The following is a 6,000-nucleotide window of genomic DNA, read 5'->3' as shown; positions in this document are numbered from 1 at the left end:
GTTCTTAAAAACGTTGCTAAGATATATTTTGGTAATGCTTAAAAATGTATCCTTTGCTATCTCCATGGTACCCAAAAATCCAACAGATGTGTGTGTTTGTTTTGGACTTGAACATCGTTTAAGATTGTTATTTGGCTTCAATAATTTGTTTTTCGAAATTGTACCATCTAGTACGCAAACCTAGTGATGGGTGAATTCCCAGGAATATATTTTTCAGGAATCTTCCCTGAGAATATTCCCGGGAAGATGCCCCAGAATGGGAATATTCCGGGAATTTATGCACAATCACCAACAAAATTGCATTCTATTATTATATTATTATTTCAATGTTAAATTCGTTTCTTTTATCACAATATATTATTAATGTTGCCAGTAGTACTCGCATGACTTGATCTAAATTTTCCGCCCCTTGGAGCATGGCGCCCGCCGCCGCTGCCAAAATTTTGCGCCCCTGGCGCCCATTTTTTGGGATTACATGGTATGACGTTATAGGGTCACGTGATGTCAGGCCACGCTCTTTGGGTTACGTGATGTTTGGCCACACTCTTTTGGGTTACGTGGTGTTAGGCCTAGTGATGGGCAGTGGGAATATTCCCGGTGGGAAGGAATTTAAAAAGTGGGAATATTCCCGGGTTTTTTCCCTGGCCTATAAATTCCCGGGAAGGAATTTATTTCCATTTCTTTACTTTATCTTCCAAATTATAAGAACCATATGAGTTATTACTTTATTTTAATATATTATGATTTACTTCTAGGTTTTAAAGAATTTCGAGGTTAAAAATATAAAATTATTTGACTGTACTTTATATAACTAATAATATGAGTTTTTAAGTTCCATTTCCACTTGCACTAAAAAGTAGGGCAAATGTTCAGTATTGGAGGCCAAACTAGCAAAAAGTAGGATGATTTATGGAAGAAATGAGTTGATAGTGATGTTCAGGTAGTCAAGAAAGTATCGAACATATTTCTTTTTAAGGCAGTAGCGAATTTATACAAAACAGAAAGGTAAGTGGAAGTGATCTATGTGAGAAAAGGAAGTGGATTGTAGGTAACGAAGATATAAAACGACGTGCCATGCGGGACTCTAACCTGCCTTCATTCGCTAACGCTCGCTCTGCAATGCTGTCTGAATTTAATGTTGGTAACGTAATTTAACGTATGAAACCATAAAACAACCGCATCGGAATAGAATATCGAAAAAAAGTGATGCAGAAGCTGGCCCCCAAAGCTAAAGAACAGCCAAAATTAGCAAAGTACTAATTTACAAATGATGAAGAGGAACCATTTTGTAAAGTAATTTAGAATTATGTATAAATAGAGATGAAGTACTATTAATAAAGCCTGAACAACCATTAGAATAAACGTCGGTCTGTCTCCTCTTTCTGACCCGAATTTCTGAAGAGGTACTCGGAATTCTCTTACATGTGAATTAACGTATGGAATTTCGAGAAATAGGTAGAATCAAACGTTGTCTATGGCAATGTTACGTGCTAAAATATAAATATAAGTATCTTGCAAATTTTGTAAACATAAATATGTATGCGCAAATGTTCATAAATTGATGATGCATGTATCTTAGCTAGCTTTTACTCAATCTAATTGGTTTAAAATATTTATAAATTTAATGTGTTTAAAATATCAGTAATAGAGTAAAGTTGAGCAAATCAACTTACATATAAATTTAAACTGTTAGAATGTAATTTACTATATAATTTTTCACACATATTTAATTGATAGAACATATTGTAAATAAATATACATTTATGCGTAGTCTCTAAATATAATAAAGTGTTAATAAAGTAACATAGTACCGTTCAGAATATACATTTTAAAAAATCCTCTGTGGACAACAGCAATAATATGCTGGGATATAAAAATTAATTCAACTTTGAAATCATAATATAGTAATAGACTGATATTTCCTTTCTAATTGTACATAAATTCCCGGATAAATTCCCGTTTTGGGAATCTTCCCGGGAATATTCCCAGGGAATATTCCCGAAAAATATCTTCCCGGGAATTTACCCATCACTAGTCACGTGATGTTAGGCCATGCTCCACCTTTATGGGGTAGTTCCAAAGAGGGTTTTTTTTTCCTTCTATGGGTATAAAAGTTTGGAGATTGTTATCTTTATTTTTACCTTATAGGTTGTATGTATAGTCCTTTTTTTATGAGTATCAATGATTGATTTTGAAAAATTATTACGTCATATGATTACTTGGAGGCGTATTTAAAATTATTTCCTTAAATTTGATAAGTATTTTGTGATCCAATTTGTTCCGCTTCAGGGGTGAACATAGATAAATTACATATGTTGATTATTACGTTATAGACATTGCAATAGTCTCCAGTTCAATTCTTGGTGCTAGTTTAGGAAATTTTGAATTTAACGTCCCCTTGAGGCCAAGTTAAACGATGATGATAAGACATGGTGGAATGAGAAAACATCATGAACTTACTTGACTAAGGATTGAAGCAGGGACCTCACACATTAGAGACAAGCGCTAAGCGACCGTGCCCCATTGAGAAAATTTTAATTTGTTGATTATTATGTTAGAGACATTGCTGTTGTCCGAGTTCGATCCTTGGTAGTAATGATGTGTAAAAGGGAGTCGATTTATTGAATATTGAATATTCGTTTATTGAATATTTCTAAGATGTGTAAAAGGGAGTCGATTCTCGACCTGGTTAACAACATTAATTTATATCGTTTTTGTTCGTATATTAAAAAATTGTTGCAACGTTTAAAAATCCTTCTTGGATTATAGTCATATGTTTAGAAGCAAACGTCAGCTATATTGTGTTACATGTGCTTACGTATTCCTTGTCAGTATCATTGCCATTCTTTTGTTACTGCATATTGAACATATACAGTATTTAATTTTCAAATAGTGTGTAATGGTTTACTTTGAAAGGATATATTTATTCTTTGAGAAGGATAAAAGGGATGGGATGATGTGATTTTGGACCTAGTTAGTACCTCTCGTTTCTGTCCGTGGATTAAATAAAAAGATGACTTTTTGCTTAAATCTGATTAGTTCATTGTTCGAGCGATTTTTTAAACGCTCAGCGTTTGTTGAACAGTAAGCGCTTTATTGATGGAAACAATGTTGCCAGATTATGAAAATCTAAACTGCTCCGATTTTTTTTTGGAATGGTTCCGCTGAGTGCGAGAATTTTCAAAATTAAAAATTTTCAAACTAAAAAAATTTCAACAGACTTTTTAAACTTAAAATTTTCGAACTTAAGGTTTCAAACCGAATTTGAAAACTAAATTTTCTCAAACAAATTTTTCGAACTCAGAAAGTTTCAAACTTAAAACTTGCAAATCAAACTTTCAAACTAAAAGTTTTCCATCTAGAATTTTGAACTAAAAAAATTCGAAAAAGATCAAACAAAAAATTTTCGAACTCAGAAAATTTTTAAATCAAAATTTGAAACATGTTTCGAATTAAAAATATTTTCGAACTATAATTATCAAACTCAAACTTTTCGAAAATCTTAACAGAGATTGAAAGTGATCACCTAAACAGATTACATCGTAGATTGTGAATTGTTGCTAAAGCTGAAAGTGCAGTCAGTTTAACGACTCTTAGTTTAATGATTTGAATTTAAATTATCTTGGAGAAGTATTCAGGATTAAATTTGATATATGATGATGAACCGTTTTGCTAGTCATTTATTTCGTAACGAAACATTAAAATGAAGTCTCAAGCTGATCTCATAAGACAAACTATCTAGTCAGCCCTAACTCACTAATCGTTTCGCTACCCAAAGACCATTGGTAAGCCGTAACTTTTAGTAATGTAACATAGTTTACGGTTTAAGATTTATATTGTCTTGAGAATGATTGAGTTCGTTTATGTAATGAACCCGTTGGCCAGCCATAGCCTTATTTCACATTGTAGCTCATGAAAGCAATCTTGTTGTAGTTGTTTAGCCGTGACCATTTTTTCTGGACATAGCCTGTAAAATCACCAGGAATGAAATACTACTTAGTTTAAAGACCATTAAGACGTGAAATAAGGTGAAATCTGAACCATCAAATGTTAAGACAACCTGCGATAGAACAAACAAAAATGTGTGTTTTCCTTACCTGGAATCGAACTCCGGATCGATTTCGCTAAGTTGTAGATTTTTTAATAACTTTAAGAAAAGGACATATTTAGTTTTGCATAGCGATTCATATCTTATGAGCTGGAAACTCGGACCTCAAATCGGCGTCTGCTTAGTTGTTAAAAGCAATGAACCAATTTTGAATTTACATTGCCAAACTCTTTCAAATATTAAGCCAGCTTCTGTCATATTGAAATTGCATTTTAAAAAATCACATGCGAAGGCGAAGATTACGAAAGTGTGGGAGCGGCTTCTTGCACAAGTTTCGTAACGAAATTAATTTCATTATTTCAGTATCATAGTTCTTTGTCATAGATGAAGAATGCAGAATTTGCAGTTTTTCTTTATGACATCATTCAGCTCTGTCATATTGCATTCTCTCTCTTTAAATTGTGTTACTGGTGCTTAGTTACTAAGATATCAGTCCTGTGTTTGTAACATTGAACTTGTCATTTACTGCAATAGTGATTACCGTGTTACCTAGTGATGCTATAATGTTGCATTGAATCCAATTTTTTTCTGGTGCAAGAGGTCTTCAGTTCGATTCCTTTAGAGGGCTTCCCGTCGTTTTCAAGGGATTATCAGTTAAATCATTTTACTTATTTCATGAGAGATTTTGCCAGTAGTGAATGATGCTACATTGAATTCAATTTACTCTAGTGGAAGAGCTTCCCTCATAAGATTGTAAATGAAGAAAAAAACTGTTACGATACCATGGTTCGGCTTTCCTTGTGTAAAAGAAATGAATGATTTATCTTTTTGATTTGATATTTTTTGTACCGTGGTGCTGTAATACGAGTCATTTGTATTAAACAACATTCATAAGAAGATCGATTCCGGCTGGAAAACAATTTCATAAAAGTGAACAAGTGCATCTAATGTGAAAATGATTCTAGTTTGATCCTGCTGACGTTCACTATTTTAAGTAAAGTTTTATACGATAAAAGTACTGCACGAATAGTCTGTGCCTACTGCTAAAACTTCATTACATTTTCATTGAAATCAATACAAGTAATACATTTGTATTTTTTTTTAAAAATGTAATCAGTATTTACTGTAATAAACAACATTGTGTGTTTGTGTGTGTGTCGTGTGTGTGTGTGCGTGATGTTAGTCTAAACAACAGTCTTTTTCATGAATGTTTTTTTAATTATTCTTGTGGTATCTGCTCTCCAAAAAAAAGCTGAGGCCTGCAAAATGATCTTCCTCAACTCAGTGACCTGGCTTGTTTCATGTTAAGTATATCATTATCTCCATCAAATATTTTGTTTCCGTTTTACGTCGTGATGACTCAATGACAGAGGTATGTAATGTCCCTGGTTCGATCTTAGCTAACGCCAAGTTGCTTTGTAGTGAACAAAAAGCCGTGTGCCTGGGTTTTCTCGGGGTTCTCCTCACTATATTTAATCCATCATTACATTTATTTCTCATCATCATCGTTTCCTTTAGCCTAGTTAGCATAACCGTCAGACGTAAAACTCAAAGATTTAATTTCATTTCTCTATTACGTGTGAAATTGATTAATTAAAGTTTTGTGTCACTAGGCTGTGTAAGACTTGAACGATAGAATCTGAACCACCACGAGTATTTTCTGTTCTCTTAACAGTATCGAGGACGTAAATCTTGTGTTCCTAGACTGCATAAGACATAAACGATAAAATCTGAACCATCATAAATGTTTTATGTTGTCTCAAAAATACCGGGGCTGTATGGGACGTGGACCTACAGTTCAAAGTGAAATTCGAATTATCATAAATGTAGCTATAAACACCAAATATTTGTTTCTATTTTACGTATAAGATTGGAAACGTTTATGACAGGCTGTATAAGACTTGAACGTACTTCTGTGGGTTGTGTACTTAAACCCGTATTAATAACGCTGA

This window comes from Thermobia domestica, chromosome 7 (genome assembly GCF_964235325.1).
Source record: "Thermobia domestica chromosome 7, izTheDome1.hap1.1, whole genome shotgun sequence".
NCBI classification, from domain to species: domain Eukaryota; kingdom Metazoa; phylum Arthropoda; class Insecta; order Zygentoma; family Lepismatidae; genus Thermobia; species Thermobia domestica.
Note: the sequence above shows the minus strand (reverse complement) of the source record.